Here is a 20,841-nt window from a genome sequence, read left to right as displayed (position 1 = left end):
GGGTTAATACCTTCCAGGTCCATCCATGTTGTCGCAAATGGTAAGATTTCATTCTTTTTTATGGCTGAGTAATATTCCATTATACATATACATGTATATACGTATATATAATGGAATATACATATATATATAATATATATATATATCCATCCATGTTGTCGCAAATGGTGTATATGTGTGTGTGTGTGTATACACATACCTCTTCTTTATCCATTCATCTGTTGATGGACGATTGGGTTGCTTCCATATCTTGGCCATTGTACCTAATGCTGCAATAAACATAGGAGTGAATATATCTCTTTTCAATTAATTTTTTCATTTTCCTTGGGTAAATACCCAGTAAAGGAATTACTGGATCATGTGGTTTTTCTGTTTTTAATTTTTAAATAACTTTTGTTTGTTTGTTTGTGTTTATTTATTTTGAGATAGAGAGCATGTGCAGGTATGAGTGTACATGAGCTGGGGAGGGGCAGAGAGAGAGTGGGAGAGAGAGAATCCTAAGTGCTTTTAGCACAGAGCCTAACATGGGGCTCAATCTCACAAAATGTGAAATCATGACCTGAACCCCAAAACCTAGAGTTTGATGCTTAACTGACTGAACCACCCAGACACCCCTCTATTTTTAATTTTTTGAGGACCTCTATACTGTTTCTACAGTGGTGGCACCAATTTACATCCCCACCAATAGTGCACAACTGTTGCCTTTTCTCCATACCCTTGCCAACGCTTGTTTGTTTGTTTGTCTTTTTGATAGTAGCCATTATGACTGGTATGAGGTGATATCTCACTGTGGTTTTGAGTTTTAGTTACCTGATGATGAGTGATGTTGAGCATCTTCTCATGTGTCTGTTGGCCATCTGTATGTCTTCACTGAAAAAAAGGTCTATTCAGGTCCTCTACCTATTTTTTACTACACTTATTTTTGGGGGGTTGTAAAGTTCTTTATATACATTGAATATTAATCCTTTATTGGATATATCTGATATTTGCATATATCTTCTCCCATTCACTACATTGCCTTTTCATTTTGTTCATGGTTTCCTTAGCTGTGCAAAAGCTTTTTATTTTGGTGTAGTCCCAATAGTTTATTTTTGCCTTTGTTTCCCTCGCCTGCAGAGACAGATCCATGAATGGGTTGCTTAGGGTGATGCCCAAGAGATTACTGCCTATGTTTTCTTTTAGGATTTTTATGGTTTCAGGTCTCACAGTTAGGTATTTAATCCATTTTCAGTTTATTTTTGTGTATGGTGAAAGAAAGTGGTCCAGTTTCATTCTTTTGCATATATAGCTGTACAGTTTTCCCAACATCATTTATGGAAAAGATTGTCTTTTTCCTGTTGTTTATTATTGCCTCCTTTGCCATACATTAGTTGACTGTCCCATTGATCTATATGTCTATTTTTATGCCAGTATCAATCTTTTATTGATGACTGTAGCTTTGTAGCATATCTTCGAATCTAGAATCTGATACCACCAGCTTTGTTCTTTCTCAAGATTACTTGGCTATCTGGAGTCTTTTGTGGTTCCATACAAATGTTAGGATTATTTGTTCTAGTTATATAAAAATACTATTGATGTTTTGATAGGGATTGCGTTGAATCTGTAGATTGCTTTGTGTAGTATGGACATTTTAACAATATGAATTCTTCCAATCCATGAGCATGGTATATCTTTCCATTTGTTTGTGTCATCTTCATTTCTTTCATCAGTGTCTTATAGTTTTAAGAGTACAGGTCTTTCATCTCTTTGGTTAAGTTTATTCCAAGGTATTTTATTCTTTTGGGTGCAATTGTAAATGGGATTGTTTTCTTAATTACTCTTTCTGCTACTTGAAGTTAGTGTATAGAAATGTATTCTTTTGGGTGCAATTGTAAATGGGATTGTTTTCTTAATTACTCTTTCTGCTACTTGAAGTTAGTGTATAGAAATGCATTTCTATATATTAATTTTATATCCTGCAACTTTAGTCAAAATTTACTTTGGCATCTTTCCTTTTCAGTGATATCTGGAAGCCATGTCAGAAAAATACCAAAAATAGAGGAAGAACAAGAAGATTTACTTGATTAAAAAAGTGGCTGAAAGACAAGTTCAGAGAGGGATTCAGGAACATGAGAGAATTTGAAAAATATGATCCAGAAAAAATAGGCAAGGTAAATGTATTTTAAGAGAATTGTACTAGTTCCATATTTAATTATTTTACACTTAAAGATTTTCCAAATTAAAAAAATAGTACATATTCATTATATAAAAATTTGAACCTATGGAAAAATATACCCAAGAAAATGTAAATCACCTAATAACTTAATCACTCGAGATCTTTGCTATGATCATGATGGTACATATTTAGTCTTTTAAAAATTAAATAAATAAAAAATTAGGATTACCCCAATTATTTTTATTTTGTGAACATAGTTATTATTAGATTGTGGATATTTCAACAAATCATTAACTAGAACTTTAGCATGATTTTCATGTATGCTTAAGATTTTATCAAATGATATACCATAACTTATTTCCCATTCCTGAAAGGAAAAATTTCCATTTTTTCGACTTTATTCTCAACATTCTCCACTCAATACTTCACATCCGGTCACCAAATGTGTGTGGGTTTTTCCCACACCAAGCAATTCTCCAGTTCTCTGTGGACACCACCAACTGGGTGTCCTGCCATTTAATTAAATTTTCCTACTTGGAGTTAGCATCAGATCCTACAGGTTAAGACCTCAGTCACACAAGACTGCCCTCATCCCCAAGTACAGACACCGACCCCAAGTTGTCACTTGTGCTTCTGATCAATCAGCTATAAGTCATGACCCTTCCTTGTGTTTAGTAGCTTTCTAGAATGGCTCACAGACCTCAGGAAAACAGTTTACTTACTAGATTACTGGTTTATTATAAAAGGATACAACTCAGGAACAGGCAGATGGGAGAAATGCATAAGACAAGGAATGGGAGTAGGGGGGAAGGGATTCAGAGCTTCCATGCTGTCTCTGGGCATGCCCCCCTCCCAACACCAACACATGTTTACCAACTCAGAGGCTCTCCAAACCCCATACTTTAGAAATATTTATGGAAGCTTTGTAATATGTGCAGGATGGATTATTAACTCAATCCCCAGGCCCTAGCCCAAGGATGGGAGATGGGCCTGGACATTTTAAGCTTGGTCTTTCTGGTGACCAGCCCCCATCCTGAAGCTGTCCAGGAGCCCACCAAGATTTGCCTCATTAGAACAGGAGACGCAAGTATCACCCGGGAAATTTTAAGGGGTTTTGGAACTCTGGGGCAGGAACTGGAGTCAAAGACCAAACGTTAGAACAAAAGATTCTCCTAGAACCTTTATCACTTAGGAAATGCCAAAAGTTTTAGGAGCTCTGGCCAGGAGCCAGAGTTAAAGACTAAAATCTGTATTTCTTATTATATCACAATTTCCCAATCAGTGTTGGGCATGTAGGTTGTTACCAGTTATTCACTGTTTTATTTAGTACATTGAATACTTTACAAAATATACCTCAGTTTTTGTGATCGTATTTCCTTAGCGCAAATTTTCATTTTTAGGGTGAAAAGAATTTAAATATCTTCAGGAATAGTGCCAAAATTGCTCTCAAGAAATTTATACCCATTCACATTCTTACTAACACTATCTATGTGCATAGCATTAGCTTTCACCCTGGCCTATATTGGGTGTATTAGTTATCTAGTGCACATTAACAGAGTAGTCCTCAAAATTTGTCAGCTGAAAACAATAAGATTTATTATCTCACAGTTTCTGTTGGTCGGGGATCTGGGCTGGGTGTTTCTGGCTCAAGGGATCTCATGAGACTGCAGTTCAGCTATTGGCTAGGAGTGATGAATCAAGGCTCTACTTGGGGAGGAGCCACATCTAAGTTCGCTCACTGGCTGATGACCAGACACATTTGTTCCTTGGCACACGGGCCACTTTATAGGGCAGTTCACAACATAGCAAGCAGCTGGCTTGCCTCAGAACAAGTAAGCAAGAGAAAGAGAGTGCCTGAGAAGGAAGCCTCGCTCTTTTTATAACTTCATTTTGGAAGCAACGTCCCATGATGTTGCCATATTCTGTTTGTTACAGCAAGTCAGTAGATGCAGGCCACACTCAGGGGGAGGGCATTATTCAAGGGTGCATGTACCAAGGTCTAGAGATTGCCTATCACAGTACATTGCCTATCATAATATTTTCTTTCTTTCTTTCTTTTTTAATGTTTATTTTTGAGATAGTGCAAGCCAGGGAGGGGCAGAGAGAGAGGAACAGAGGATCTGAAGCATGGTCTTCACTGACAGCAGTGAGCCCAATGTGGGGCTTGAACTCACAAACCACAAGACCATGACATGAGCCGAAGTCAGACACTCAACCGACTGAGCCACCCAGGTGCCCCTCTTTTTTTTTGTTTTTTTTGAGACAGGGAGATAGAGGGCGCAAGTGAGTGAGGGGCAGAGAGAGAGAGGGGGAGAGAGAGACAGGGAGAGAGAGACAGGGAGAGAGAAGCAGGTCTCACCTGAAGTGAGGCTCATGTTCACCCAAAGCGGGGCCCGAATTCACCCAATGTGGGACTCAAACTTACAAACCATGAGATCATAACCTGAGCCGAAGTCATATGCTTAACCGACTGAACCACCCAGGTGCCCACCTGTCATAATACAGTATTTTCATTTCAAGATAAAGCTCGGCCAAAAATAACCACTCAATTTTATTTTACTTTGTTTACATTTGATTACCTGTATAGTTGAACATATGTTTATTTACTAAGTTAGTATTTTACCCAGTAAGCTAATATATATTGAGCATTTACTATGAGCCAAACACCAAGCTAAACATTTTTTTTTTTTGTGGCCTGAGCCACCCAGGCACCCCTCCTCTTCTTATAAGGACACTGGTCATATTGGATTAAGGCTCACTCTTTTGACCTCATTTTACCTTAATTACCTTTTAAACAGTCCTATTTCCAAATACAGTCACGTTCTGAGTTATCCTGGGGGTTAGAATATCAATATGTGAATTTTAGGGGAACACAATTCAGCCTCTAATACTTACTTGCCAACACTTGGATTTATCAATCTTAATGGTTTTAAAAATCAATTGAATGTTTGTAAATGTTATTATGTTATTTAACCTGTATTGGCATGTCCATTTTCCCTACTAGACAGTAGTTCCTGAAGTCTGGGCCTTTGTCTTACTAACCTTTATAACCGCCACTGGGAAACCATAGTTAGCATTTAGTAAATGCTTACCATTGGAATTGCATTTTTTAAACCAACTTGAAGACAAAGAGGCCAGTAGGTTCTGTAGACTTTGCCTGGTTTGACCTTGTATTGCCAAAATACTTTTTAAAGTTGTTTTTATTAATTTCAAGATTCATTAGGCACATAGTTGTTATTCATGTAAATAGTTCCCTGACTCTATTATCCAGTTTGCATTTTTATCAAAGCTCTCTGCTTTTCTTCCCCTTTTGCTGTGAGTCTCTGAAAAGCATTTCCTGGATCCTTAGAAATCCCAGTATATCTAGTCAAGGTGGGGACACTGTGTAAGCAAAATACAAAATCGACCTAATTTGCTTGGATTTTTAGTTCTGCCAAAGGGGATGAATCAGCTGAGTTAAATGAAGTCTGAGAATGAACCTATAGATTAAGTTATCTAATCAGAAAAGTTATGTGATCTAAGTGTGGAGCATTTTTTATATATTCCTTTTATCATTGTATGAATGATATAATTTTATAAAATTGTAAATTGTTAGTCTTAAATATACAGGCTCTAATTAGAAAGAAATAACCTTTCATTAAAAAATTTCCCTGCTGGGGCGCCTGGGTGGCTCAGTCAGTTAAGCGTCCGACTTCAGCTCAGGTCATGATCTCGCGGTCCGTGAGTTCGAGCCCCGCGTCGGGCTCTGTGCTGACAGCTCAGAGCCTGGAGCCTGTTTCAGATTCTGTGTCTCCCTCTCTCTGACCCTCCCCCGTTCATGCTCTGCCTCTCTCTGTCTCAAAAATAAATAAACGTTAAAAAAAAAAAAATTTCCCTGCTATCTTCTTCTTCCTGGATGTCCCAGCAGGGAGTGAGCCCCGCCTCTTGGGGGCTGTTGTAGCACCTGATAGGTAATCGTTACTTTGCATACTTGTAATAATTGTTATCGTGGAGTTTTAGCTCTGCAATTATATTGTAAGCCATAAGAAGACAGTCACTATGACTTTATAACCCCATTGTATTTTATACTTACATAGTAGATGTTCTAAAAAATATGCTGAATAAATTCCCCAAATTGTTCTCCACCATCTTCCTCATGACTCTTAGTAAGGAGAAAAAATTAAAAAACCCAAATCTATGATTCACATGGAAACTCTGTAAAGTAGTGGTGTTCGATCCCTCTCTGCCTCTTGTCTCTCTGCTCTGTCCCTCTGTCTCTCTCTTTCTCTCAGACATTGGAAAAGAAGATTTCTTTTCAGTCCTGAAAAAATTTGACTCGCGTCTGAAGGAGGAATCCTTTGATGATTTCCTGAAGAGACGCAACCTTATATGCAGTGCAACTGGCAGTAGTTATCTGGAGTTCCTGTGGAACCTCCAGGACAGTGATGAAGGGATCAAAATCCTCTCCAAGTCCATGCACAGTTTGTACGGACCCTCCGCATGGCTACGATAGTCTTCTAGTCCGCTAACCATTGGTAAACTTTCAGGGAGACTCAGATTCCTCACCTTCGTGGTGCTGTATCTCTCTCAGGACCCGTGTTCATGGACATGGGCCAGCCTGGTCCATAGATGGTTCGTGAGAATTTGGCCTTTGGGAACAGAGTGCTACAGGAATGAAACTACTCTGTCTTGTTACTAAAATTATTAGCATTATTATTAAAATTAGTTTCAGGTAAGAATTGGTCTACTTTCCCTGGCTGTGGAGGTTACACAGTGTCTTGGGAGGATACACATGTGCGAATTTAGGATGATTCACTTCCCCCTTAATGTTCCCTGAAACAGCTCCTTAGTGTTCCCAGTGCCACACTTTATTTTTAGCTTTGGCCTTCTGCAGCACTTGACCTTTTGCCTGGATAGAGCAACGTACTGTGGAGCTCAAACCCACAGTCTCCCCTGTCCTGTGCAATATGGAGGATGTTATATTATACCTTCTTTGGAAGGTCTGGCATCCAGAATGGCCTTTTAGGACAAAGTAAAGCTGTGTACACACACACACACACACACACACACACACACACACACACACACCCCTTTGGTAACATTGCCTTCCATGCCTGGATTATAATCATCTCTTTTACATATCTTCTGCCATGCTGCAAGACCTTATATAATCTGAACATTTATGAAAATATTTTTAAAATGTAGATAAGGATCTTGTACCAAAATAATCATCCCTCTTGTTTTAGAATAACAAAAACTTAGGGGTGCCTGGATGGCTCAGTCAGTTAAGCATCTGACTCTTGGTTTCAGCTCAGGTCATGATCTCTCAGTTTCACGGGTTGAAGCCCTGCGTCAGGTTCTGCCCTGGCAGCACAGAGCCTGCTTGGGATTTTCTGTCTCCCTCTCTCTCTGCCCCTCCCCACTTGCGCTGTCTCTGTCTCTCTCAAAATAAATAAATAAACTTAAAATATCTTTTTAATAAAAAGTAAAAAGAATAACAAAAACTTGGAAACAACATTCAAACATAGACGAGTAGTTAAATCAATCATAGAATTTCCATTCCATGAAATACCATGCAGCCATCAGAAAGGATTACCACAATTTTTTTACTGAAATGGGAAAATGCTAATTATGGAATACTAAGTGAAAAAACTTGAGTCCCAAACTGCAAATGCAGCATGACGGTGGCTGTGCCTTTACCTGTCTCATCATGCTGGCTCACCACCACCTAAACGGCCTCCCTCGACTGAGCGTGACCCCTACCATCCATTCTCTGCAGCCAAGCCCAGAGGTCTTTCAAAATTCAAATCTAATCTTGTCCATGCCACACTGACCGCTCTCCAACCATCGGAGCAACAGCATTTAGAAAATGTTCGGGCTTGGGGCGACTGGGTGGCTCAGATGGTTAAGCGCCCGACTTCGGCTCAGGTCATGATCTCATGGTTCGTAGGTTCCAGCCCCACATCGGGCTCTGTGCTGACAGCTCAGAGCTTGGAGCCTGCTTCAGATCGTATCTCCCTGTCTCTCTCTGCCCTTCCCCCACTCGCACTCTGTCTCTCTCTCTCTCTCAAAAATAAATAAACATTTTAAAAAAGGAAAGAAAAAAAGAAGACGTTCGGGCTCATGAACACGGGGTCCAGAGCCCCTTGTAATCCTGCCCCTGCTGCTCTTTGGCACCTCATCTCTGAAGGTCCTCTGTCCCCATCTGTAGTAACGTACTTGGCTTTGACCAGACTTCTTCCATCTGTGCTTTCTGGCCAGAGTGCTGTTGCCTTCTTTTTGCCTTGATATCTTCTCATCTTTTACATCTCAGATGGGAAGCTTTTCCTCATCCCTACCCTGGTTTGCTTGCTCCTTCTCTATGCTTCCATTACTCTCTGTGTGTCCCCTTACTGTAGAACTTATTACTACCCTTTACTGTAATTGCCACTTCCTTACCCGTGAAGGCTGGGTCTATGTCATGCCCATTATTTTGTTTCCAGCAGACAGAACCACAGGGTAGGCACTCGTTAGCTGTTAAAAAAAAATAATGTTGAGGGGTCGGTCCCTGGGTGACTCGGTTGGTTAAGCGTCTGACTCTTGAAATTGGCTCAGGTCATGAACTCACAGTTCGTGAAACTGATCCCCGCATGTGGCTCTGTGCTGACAGTGTGGAGCCTGCTTGGGATTCACTCTCTCTCTGCCCCTCTCTTGCTCTCTGTCTCTCAAAACGAATAAATAAACATTGAAGCAAATAATAGTGAACATATCTGGCGGACAAGCATCAACTGGTTAATAGAAATTTTTCCTTCAGTGGTTGAATTTTGGATGGCTTTAAATTTCTTTCTCTTTATACTAAGACAAAATTATTTTTTATTGTGGTAAAAAAATGCATACCATTGAATTAACCATGTTAACAATTTTCCAGTGTACAATTCAGTAGTGTTAAGTGTAATTGCATTGCTGTGCAACTAAAACATTTCATCTTGCAAAACTGAAACCCTGTATCTACTAAGCACTAACCACCCCGCCTCCCGCCCCTAGATGATTACTTTTCTACTTTCTGTTTCAATGATTTTAGATGCTTCACATGAGAGGAATCATCCTGCATTTGTCCTTCCATGCCTGGCTTCTTTTGCTTTAGCATAATGTCCTCATTAGCATCCATGTTAAAACAAATTTGTGATATGAACTCTGTGACCTCTGTAACCAGAAAAGCAGTATTATGGAGAATTATAGGAGCTAAAGGTGACTCTCAAATTTATCTGGGCCCTTTTTCCACACCCCAAACTTTACTTTTTCCTAGAGGAGAAATCCAAAAATAGAAAGCTAACTTGTCCAAGGTGAAAGGTTCCATAATGGCAAAACTGAGCTCAACAAATGTAAAAATAAGTAATAGAGGTAGGCGTTTAGTTCTTTTACACCGTTTACAGCGTGTCCTGTTTTATTTTCTGCACATAGCTGCTTAAGTATAATTTTATTTTCTATTATTCCATTGTATATTTGAAGTGAAAATCACAGCTGCCCAGGTTATTTCTATGTTTGGAAGGCCCACTACAGTTCTCTTTGTTTGGGATTACGCGTCTGCAATTTTGTCTGTAAAATGCATTCCCCAGGTGGTCCAGATTTTGTATTTGGGGCATGCAGATCCTGTTGGGCATTTACGAGTAAAAGGAATTCTTTAGGTTTCCGAGAGACTTTGATATTTGAGCCATGCAGATCGAACAGAGCTGGAGTCACCAGAAATATTTTAGAAATATTTTAGTCCAGCTGCTTGCCACTGTGTGACTTTCTCTCCTACTCTGAAAGAAAAAGATCTCATAAGCTATACTTTATCATATAATTCCCAAAGAGCCTCTTGTTCTTAGTATCCAAACTAGTTAATTAGTTTAAAGAACATGTATTATGAGTCCACCAGGTGCCCTGTTGTGACTTAGAGGCATGTTTAAGATATATATTAACTAGTGAAAAAAAACCCAGCGATTTTCAAAGTTAAGGCAAAGACCTCTTAGCAATGCTGCAGGCAAATCCCCTCATTCTGTGTGTGAGACGCAGAAGCCCAGAGAGGGACCCAGAGTGAAACAGCTAGTGAGTCACATACTAGAATTTCAGATGCCTATTTCTGACCACCGGGCCAAAGGAGGACATCACAAGCTCTTGGACTATATACGTGGGCTTGATATAAGAGGGACACAGAGACTCTCACTCAGCTCGCTTTCCATTAACATTTTATTCTTTCTTCCTAATTTACTTGTCAACATGATTTTTAGCCCGGTCTTGATATCTGCACTGGTTTTGAATCATGAGAAGAAAACTCAGGAGATTTCTAGCCCATAGTGATTTAGAATAGCTTGACAGTGTGTTCCAACACTGAAGGGATTAGTTTTCTTCACTCCAATTGGTAGAACCAAGAAAGGAAATTCCAAACCCCAGCTGAGACTAGGCCCTGTGATATATAATGTACGTGCCTAGGTTTTTGGGAAAGAATGACTAAAGCCTGCTTTGGGAGGGATCTTTGGCTTGAAGCTTTCGGTTTTGTTTATGACTGGAAGAGAGGAGTTCATTTATGTCTAAGTGTAAGGTTGCAGTCTGCTATGGCAGTCTTTCTAACATAAACACCACATTTGATGTTAGGATTTGAGAGGAAAAAGACTCCCGAATGTTTTACTGTGATTTGCCCTTAGAGTCCTCTCAAACACTGTGAAAATAACTTTAGGAAGTTTTGTTAAATGGTAGAATGCTTAACGCTTCATACTATTTTATCAGTTTATTTTACTGATGTGAAACTTAGTGAGTATATGTGTAAATAAAGAATTGCACTTCTCTGAAAGGTAGGAAAAAGTTTATATCATTATGGTACTTTGTTCTGTAGGGTTCCAAGAGACCAAATAATATTCTTTGAACCAAAAAATACCCCTAAGCTATAGCTAAATGCAGAATATTTGTAGTAATGTGGAATGTGTTTACATTTATGTAAATTAACTTAAGGAAACATATACTGTAACATTTGTTAAATATTGTCCTGTGAAAGTACTATAGATCTAGGTACTTAAAGTAATACAAGCCATTGACAGGACTCAGTGCTCCTGGGTCCCTGACATCTTCCACAATCCCTCAACAGACATAGGTTCAGAATCACCTAGAATGTTCTTCTCCATTGGGCAAAATTCTCTCTGTGTTGCTTCCCAACACGTAGATGATCAGAAGTCCTGCATTTCTCCGTCTGGTGGTCAACAGATTGATTTCATACTACATTAGGTGCACATCAGGTCCCTGTTTGCTGGACTGTTCTCTCTTCAGAGGTAAAAGCTGACGTGGATCTTCTCACAACACGGAGAGTGGGAAACCCACTCAGGCAAACTCAGTGAAAAATCAACCAACCAAGCTGCGGTGCTTGAGCAATAGGTCTGGAAGCGAATGACCGAGGCTCTTTCAATAGGTGTTCCTGGAAGACTAATTGTCAAATAGTTCTCTTTTTTTTTTTTTTTTGTTAAAAAATTTTTTTAAACATTTATATTTATTATAGAGAGACATAGAGAGACAGAGCATGAGCATAGGAGGGGCAGAGAGAGGGGGAGACACAGAATCTGAGGGAGGCTCCAGGCTCTGAGCTGTCAACACAGAACCCGATGCGAGGCTCGAACTCACGAACAGTGAGACCAGGACCTAAGCCGAAGTCGGACGCCCAACCGACTGAGCCACCCAGGCGCCCCAGTTGTCAAATATTTCTGATTGGTGACCTCAAAGGAGTGGGGCATCTTGGCCAGCACTTACTTTCTACCTCTCAATTTTATTTATTTATTTATTTATTTATTTATATGAAATTTATTGTCAAACTGGCTTCCATACAACACCCAGTGCTCATCCCAACAGGTGCTCTCTTCAATGCCCATCACCCACCCCCCTCCCTCCCACCCCCCATGAACCCTCAGTTTATTCTCAGTTTTTAAGAGTCTCTTATGGTTTGGCTCCCTCCCTAATTTTTTTTTTCCTTCCCCTCCCCCATGGTCTTCTGTTAAGTTTCTCAGGATCCACATAAGAGTGAAAACATATGGTATCTGTCTTTCTCTTGTAGGACTTATTTCACTTAGCATAACAATCTACCTCTCAATTTTAAACCAGAATTCAACTTCAACGTAATTTACTTGGGCGATTGCACCCTGCTGTGTTTGCTTATTTCCAGACTCCTGGGTGAACATGGCGAAAACCTTTCCTGCAAACTTAGATTCTCTTCCAGCATCTTTCTACCTTCTCTGTCCCTGGCAGACTCTTTCTGAAGTGCCATTTGCTTTCCACTCTCTCATTCGCGACACAATTCACCGGCTTTGGTTCTCCTTCCCCTTGGAGTTACTCTTGCCGAGGTCTCCTGGGACCTCCACGCTCCACGATGCCAAACAAAAGGCATGTTCTCCAGTCCCTGGTTTATATGACTTCTCTGGAACATTTACCTCTACCGAACACCCACTTCTTCCTAAATCTGTATTTACTCTTGGCTTTACTGTACGACGTCACATTCTTTTGGTTTTCCGCTCTCCTCTCCGGCTGCTTCTTTATAGGTTCCTTGGTGGGTTCTAGCTTCTCATTCGTTACGTGCCAATACTGCCCAGATGCTATTCTCATTTATACGTTCTTAGAAGCGCGTTCACGCACACGCGTAGCTTCAATGTCACTTCTGTGCTGGTGACTCTCATATCTACCTGGCTAGCTCAGACCTCTTTTGCTTGAGTGTCAGACGCGTACGTGTATTATAAGCTTCACCTCAAACTTACTACTTTCAATGCCTGCTCCACCTCCCAGGTCTCCTGTCTCTCTCTCGGCGTCTGTCCAAATCAGATAAAACTATAAAGCATCCTAGATTCCCATTCTTCCTCGTCTCGCACTTAACTGGTCACCAAGAAATGTAGAGACTACTTCCTGGTCATCTCACCCTCCTTCTCCGTCCTCTCTGCCTTTGATCAGACACTGTTTCCCCTCTCCTAGATTGCAGTAGGCCCTCGGAGCTGGTCCACCTGCCTCCAGTCTGCCCACCTCTTCCTGGACCGGCACACACTGCTATGTGGATGACCCTTCTAAACTGCAAATGTCATCATGTCACTTTCCCGTGTACCGCCTGTCGTTCCCCCGACGTAAGATTAAAGTAAAATCCTTCTGGTTTTGCATGCCAGGTCTTGCATTTTCTGGATATGGCCTTTCTCTCTTGCCTCATCTGCTATCACCCCCCCACCCACACACACACACATCCTCCTCCGTCTCAGCCGCTCCACAGTGTGTGTGAATTGCATGATTTCTTACCTCCACTTCTTGTGTGTTGATCTTGAAATACTCTCCTCATCCCCTTTGTTTCTTTTTTTATTTATTTTATTTTATTTTATTTTATTTTATTTTATTTTATTTTATTTTTATTTTTGAGAGAGAGAGAGGCAGACAAAGCATGAGCCGGGGAGGGGCAGAGAGACAGGGAGACACAGGATCCGAAACAGGCTCCAGGCTCAGAGCTGTCAGCACAGAGCCCGATGCAGGGCTCGAACTCACAGACCATGAGATCATGACCTGAGCCGAAGTCAGACACTTAAGTGACTGAGCCACCCAGGTGCTCCCGCTTTGTTTCTAATTAGTTAATATTCATCCTTTAAATTCAGTCGAAGGGTCACCTCCTCCAGGAAGCCTTCTTGGAGTCTCCCATCTGATTTAGATGCCCTCCTCTGTGTTCTTATAACTGTCTCATAAAACCTACTGTATATTCCATTATAATTGTGTCTGCATTGTAAACTCCTTAAAGACTGAATGCATTTTTGGCCTGGTGTGTTTACATTGGATTTACAAATGTTTCCAACTTATTTAGCATATTCATCTATCACGCGGGGTGATTATGCTCCTAATTTTACTTACTTTCTGTGGTTCCCAGGTATGGGGTCTGGAGGCATGACCAGGGCCCGTGTTCCATTCCTCAGAGCCGGGAGTTGTGTGTCCTGCTCTCCTCCCCCAAATTGTCTCACCATGTCATCTCCTCCCTTCCCTGACATGTTCCAATGTCAAGCAGCTTGTAACCAGGAAATGAGATGTCAGCATCCCGTGCTTACGGACCTCCACAGCTTGACGTGTTGTTTTCTTGGCCGCCTTCCCACGCAACTGCCCCCTCCCTGCTGGGCAGGTGAAATGAGTGACAGGGATTGACTTTCTTCGTGACCATCAAACTTTTCCTGATCTGGGTCCACTGTCATATTGACTGGGGCCAGAGTTGAGGAAAGAGGAGGGTGTCGATGCCTGTGCTGTTGACTGGCCCCAAGAGACAGTGGTTCTCCGAGCTTAGAATTTGAAAGGCTTGGTGCCTTTTTTTCCCTCTCGGTCAATTCCAGAAATAACAGTAGTAGCTGTGCATTTACTGTGCACCAGGAACAATTCTGAGTGTTTACACTTAATCTTTATGACAACGTCGTCTGACAAAAAATGAGTTGTTCTCAACTGACATACAAAGGAACTGAGGCAAGGAGAGGGTAAAGAATCTGCCCAAAGTCATCAGCTAGTAAATGCAGCCCAGACTCAAACCAGCCTGGTGCTACAGCTCATTTCTGTAACCTCTGGGCTGCACTGCCTCACTTTGCCACTAGCCTGTCACAGTTAGATTTGCTGCTCCCAGTAGCGATTGTCCAGCTTTGTGCCTGGTCAGCGGGAGCCCCTCCCTGTGCCTGGGTGACTCGAGGAGGCCGTATGGTGTTCTCCTTAACCTCCCCTCCTCTTCAGTGTTACCTGCTAAATACGGCTTTCGAGGTGTGCCGTCTCTTGGCTGGCCCACTGTGTCTTCAAAAAATTATCTTTTATTTATTTACAGTTTTCATGCCATTTACTTTCATTGGTTTTTTACTAACTACTTTTCTTTTTAAGTTTATTTATTTATTCTGAGAGGGAGAGACAGAGAGCAGAGGAGGGACAGAGAGAGAAAGGGAGAGAGAGAATCCCAAATAGGCTCCACACTAATAGTCCATCCATAGCCTGCTGCAGAGCTCAAATTCATGAACCCGTGAAACCATGACCTGAGCCAAGGTTAAGAAACAGACACCTTCCCCACCGACTGAGCCATCCAGGTGCCCCAACCAGCCACTTTTTTTAAATTGAAGAAGTGGGGCGCCTGGGTGGCTCAGTCGGTTGAGCGTCCGACTTCAGCTCAGGTCACGATCTGGCGGTCTGTGAGTTCGAGCCCCACATCAGGCTCTGGGCTGATGGCCCAGAGCCTGGAGCCTGCTTCCGATTCTGTGTCTCCCTCTCTCTCTGCCCCTCCCCCGTTCATGCTCTGTCTCTCTCTGTCTCAAAAATAAATAAATGTTAAAAATAAATAAATAAATAAATAAATAAATTGAAGAAGTAATCTGTACACATGGTAAGATATTCAGACTATAAAAGGTATCCACACAAAACAAACCTACCTCCAGACTCCCAGTCTCCCAGTCTGTCCCCAGGACCCTCCCTCATCCAACACCCAGGCCAAACGCCATCACTTTCCTTATGAAATAGTGTGTGTAGCAAGGTTATAAATTGAACTCACATTACAACTTACGTGTGCTGCTAAAACGTGTGCTCTTTTTGTCTATAATGAATCCAGCCTTCCAGCCCCGCCCCCAACTCCTCTCCATCACCCCTGCTCACAGGCTGATGGCAAAAATGAACAGTTTCCAGTCTTGTTAAAAAAATTTTTTTTTATTTTAGAGAGAGAAAGAGAGTATGAGTGGGGGAGGCAGGCAGAGGGAGAGAGAGACAAAATCTCAAGCAGGCTGCATGCTCAGTGCTAGAGCCCGGCGTGAGGCTCAGTCCCACAATCCTGGGATCATGACCTGAGCTGAAATCAAGAGTCAGAAGCTTAACCGACTGAGCCACCCAGGCGCTCCCAGGCTTGTTTAAACCTTAGTCTACCTGGTAGGTTGTGTCTTTTAGGGAGGTATTCAGGCTGACTTGGATGAAAGGGTCAGTCTCCCAGAGATTCTGTCCTCCGGACCTGCTCCTTTCAACAACAAAGGAGAGGGAGGGAAGGAGTGCAGCTTCTGTGACCTGCAGCCAATATTCTCTCGCCCGCTTAGCGTGTGTCTGCTGTCCTCTGGCCTCTGGGCAGTGTTCTTCAGCCATCTGGTCAGGGATGCCCTGCAGGTCTCTGGTGCAGAGACGAGTGTGGACAGTCAGGGCGTGTTGTTGGTGCCGTGCTCCTGGCGGTTGTCCCTGGCTGACGTGAGCTCAACCCAGCGTCTGATGGCTGTCACCCTGCAGGATTTGGCTGACATGCCCATTCAACCCTGCCCAGCTAGTGTTTCTCCACAGAGCCGTTTTGCCCATGGTATGGCAGCCGCCTCTGGGGAAACTTCCTCACCGGGGTTCTTGGTTACTTCTGGGGCCTGGCAACACACGAGACCTAGCACACGTGGCTCAGGAAAGCTAGGGCTTGGGTTAAACCTCCCACCTGACCACGACGCGTAATGAAGTTTACCCTGCCCCGTGAGGGTGCACCCTCCCAGAACCCAGACAGGGCAGTTATGGAGGGGATCCACCCCTCCCTCTGACCCCACTGTTATCTGTACCCCCACCAGACGTCACGTGGTAAAAGACAAACACAACGTGGTCCGACTGTCACTGATAGAGCCGCCATCTTCTTTACTCTGTGAGGGGACCCAGTGCGCATATAGGCCCTCTGGGCCAGGATGCTGATTATACCCAAGGGACAGAGGGGGGTCTGAATGATTCTGTTGTCAGGAACATCCTTCTGTAATGTAGAAGCTGGAATGATTTTGGCTACCTGTGACATCCAACTAAATGTGGCTTAAGCAATAAAGACATTTAGTAATCTTGCAAGATAAAAACTCTCTGGGAGCTAAGGGTTCCAGAGTTGTTTTGGTCACGCCATTATGCCACCGGGGGCCCCAGACCCTTGTGCCCTGCCATCTGCAAGCTGACTTGTCACCTTCGGTCTCATCACTTCAGGGTCACAGCTGCTCTGGGCATCACGTCATCAGACAGGCTCGTTCAAAGGCTCAGGGTGGAGCACATCTCGTCTCTGTCCTTTTTGTCAGCGTCAGCTGACTGACACTGGGTTCTTGATACCATATCCCTTTTCAACTTAAGACATGATGATAATTTTTATGTTATATTTCTGAAGTTTATTTTTATTTATTTCGAGGGAGGAGAGGAGCAGAGAGAGGGAGGCAGAATCCCAACCAGGCTCCGCACAGTAAACGCAGAGTTGGACACGGGGCTTGAACTCACGAATCGTGAGCCAATCATGACCTGAGCCAATATCAAGACCTGGTCTGCTCAACAGACTGAGCCTCTTTATGTTACATTTTTAAAAATATAGATTTTATGACTAGAGAGGGTTCGGCTCCACTTTAATTGGAATTGAAGTCAAATTGGCAAATTTGTTTCACATTGGTTTTCTCTTACTCTTGACTACTTTCAAGTAAGAGTTTACTCAAGGTGGATGTTCCACTTTGGTTTTTTTGTTTCTGTATTGGTGACTTTCTCCTCTGAAGGACGTTGCAAAGCCAGCCATGTTTACAGTACCTAGTAAACGGAATCTGGTTTTGGACAGGGATGTGAGAGAAATATACTTCAGCTGGCACTTCTGTGAAAGGGACTGAGAGCTCTGAAATCATCTGCAGTTTGATTTGTGTGTTATCAATAACTCCGAAGATTGTGAAGCTGCATCCTGAGACTATATTTTCTTTTCTGTCTGTTCCAAGTTATCCTAGAGAATGTGGTAGAAGAATACCCATAGAAGTTCAAATCACACATCCTGGAAATGGGGTCATTTTAAAATGCTATCACCTTGTAAGTTTGAGGACTTGTCGAATGATTTTCGGGAAGTTAGAAATACAGCTACCGGATTTACTATGACTAACTCTACATTTTCTTATTTTTTGCTTATTTTTGACAGAGAGATGGACAAGTTAAGAGAACATGTCATTAGTCAACAGGAATTTCAATCGGCCATTGAAAGCAGATAACAGATTTACATATATGCTTTCTCAGTAAAGTACTGTGCATGATGGAATCTTTGGTGATTTCACTTCTACACTGCACATCGTGGATCAATTTTTTTTTTCATGTTAAAATAACAACGAAAAGTTGCTTTCACTTAAGTTCACAAAAGAAAACTACATAAACGAGTGGATCTTAGGTGAGAAACTTTAGATATTTTCCTACCCAGTAAAAAAAAACTACCAATGATAAGTTCCTGGATTTCCAATGGTAATATTCAGAGTGAACCACTTTATTTATTCCTCTGTACCCGTACATCTTGTAATCAAATAAGTCATGTCCCTAATTCTATTTATTATGAATGAGTTCATCATCATCCCTGATGTGAGAAGAGGCTTTTATTTCTGCTTAGTGACCATGAAAATTTCTAAGCCACCAGGTGGCAGAGTGCCCTCGGCTTAGATTGAATATTGCATTTTTCCCACTGATTGCCAAACGTAGTCTATAGCTAATGTGAGTGGCTTTCAAACCTTTGGCTCATGTGACCCTAAAATAATTCTGAAAACGTAGGCATGCCCCCCAAACTTTCAACTTTATGTGTAAAATTATTCAACAAAAGTTTACGTAACAGAAGAGATGTAATTTCTGGCATAGTGGGAAGAGTGAAATTTTAAAATAAAATTATTATATCGCTCTTAAATGAATCTAATTGAATGCAAAATACCACAGGGATTTGATAGCCACCATCATCTATTTTAAAAATTTCAAGACAAGCTCATCTTTTATAGTTGGATACTTTACATTTCTTCTTTGTTTTCTGTGACATCTTACTTTCCATTTTATTTCCTCTATAGAATTTTATACTATTGTAAGTGTTTTAGGGTTAAAAGCTTTGACCATATTCTTCTTCTTCTCTGCAACAAGAGTATGTGCATACACGAAACGAGGTGTTTTGTATTTCCTGTGACTGTAAGGTTCTATGTGTCACATTTTTATATTTCTGAATTTCTAATATATGTTAGTATATATTTCTAAAATTTGCCCGGTATACATTTATTTTTCATGAATTTGAAAAATCCTGAAAAATATTAAGAGACAAAAATGATTCTTTTTAAAAAATGTTTATTTATTTTTGAGAGAGAGAGTGAGAGAGAGACAGAGTGCGAAAGGGGGAAGGGCAGAGAGAGAGGGAGACACAGAATCAGAAGCAGGCTCCAGGCTCCGAGCTGTCAGCACAGAGCGCAGGGCTTGAACCCATGAACCATGAGATCATGACCTGAGCCAGAGTCAGATGCTTAACTGACCAAGCCCCCAGGAGCCCCCCAAATAACTATTAATTGTACCACTTGAATAATATTTATAGAAAATAATAAATGACAACCCTTGGTTTGCTTATCTCTTCCCACTTCCTACTAGATAACCACTGTGAGTTGAGGTCTGTTCTTTCATATAAAGATGCTATCGATGCCTTTAAAATTTGGAGCACAAAATATTAACAGGCTTTCAAAATTTTTAAGAGATTCTTTCTTTCCTAGCATTAAAAGCAGTGTTTCATTGGAGATGTATGCGTATACAAACATATCCATTTGTGTACATACGTAGGTAACCTCAAAATACATAGATGGGGGTAAAAGACCACATTAAAAAATATATATTTACTGAGATATGACATTGCCAACGTTTAGAGCTAACTCCCAAGGAGTTTAGGAAACTGCAGAGTTAGTGCGGACATAGTTCTCCACAAGACCACTCTCACTTCTGACACCAGTTGCACGTTCGGGGGAGTTCCCAAAACTACCCTCAGGCTTGATCATTTGCTAACAGACTCACAGAACACACTGAAAGTTGTTTACTCACAGTTATGCTCTACTATGGGAAAGGGTACAGAATAAAAGAAGCTAAGGAAAAATTTCACAGAACAGAATCCAGGAAAAGAACTAAATACGGAACTTCCATTGTCCTCCCCCCACGGAGCCTTGGATGTATTATTTTCCTCCTATATCTGTGTCTGAATCATAGAATATTGACAGCTAGAGCAGTACAGCTATGCCTTCAGGTTCAGGGTTTTATTGAGGCTCCATTTTGTACACATTATTAGTTGCCTACGTGCTAATTTTACTCTCCAGGCTCCATTCTCCTTCATTCTCCACTCTCCTTTGCTCAGGCTGCTATTGTGTGACCCAGAGCCCCTATCCTAGTTCAAATTGTTGGTCTTTCTAAATGCTTCCTAAATGCTTTCTGATGTGGTCTGCTCCAACACTCTATCACATTATTAGACTACTGGCAGAATCCAAGACCCCAAATAAACAAAGACACTCTTATCACACATGACATTCCAAGGGTTTAGAGGTTACATCCCAGAGGCTGAGGGAGAAGTCCAGACCCCTTTTCGGGTGAAGTTAAATTCTTTACTGTACAGATACACATATATACAATAAAAGGCACCCATTTGAAGTATATTATAGTTCAGTGAATTTTGACAATGGTACATCTGTGTAACCACAATCAAGATAGAGGACATTTCCATCACTCTAGAAAGTTCCCTCATGTTCCCTTGCAGTCAATTCCCTCTCCCCCAGCTGATTTCCTATTTTTAGCATTTCATACATATATGTGAATCATACAGTATGTTTTACTTGGTGTCTGTCTTCTTTCACTAGTAGGCTTTGGAGATTTACCCATCGTGTGTTAGTAGTTTGTTAATACTGGCTAGTATCCCAGTCTTTGCATATGCCACAATTTGTCTACCTATTCACCTGTTGATGAGTATT

The 20,841-nt window shown here is 41.5% G+C and overlaps 1 long non-coding RNA gene across 1 annotated transcript; it reads left to right on the top strand.

Moving 5' to 3' along the window:
- Window positions 1-2: 2 nt before the first annotated feature.
- Window positions 3-19,048, top strand: LOC122216842. The gene is made up of 3 exons (XR_006201152.1): window positions 3-40; window positions 2,000-2,150; window positions 18,027-19,048. It is a non-coding gene; the product is annotated as an uncharacterized LOC122216842 (long non-coding RNA).
- The last annotated feature ends 1,793 nt before the right edge of the window (window positions 19,049-20,841 follow it).

Source organism: Panthera leo, chromosome B1 (assembly GCF_018350215.1).
Source record: "Panthera leo isolate Ple1 chromosome B1, P.leo_Ple1_pat1.1, whole genome shotgun sequence".
Taxonomy (NCBI): domain Eukaryota; kingdom Metazoa; phylum Chordata; class Mammalia; order Carnivora; family Felidae; genus Panthera; species Panthera leo.
Note: the sequence above shows the minus strand (reverse complement) of the source record. Positions and strands in the feature narration are given on the sequence as shown.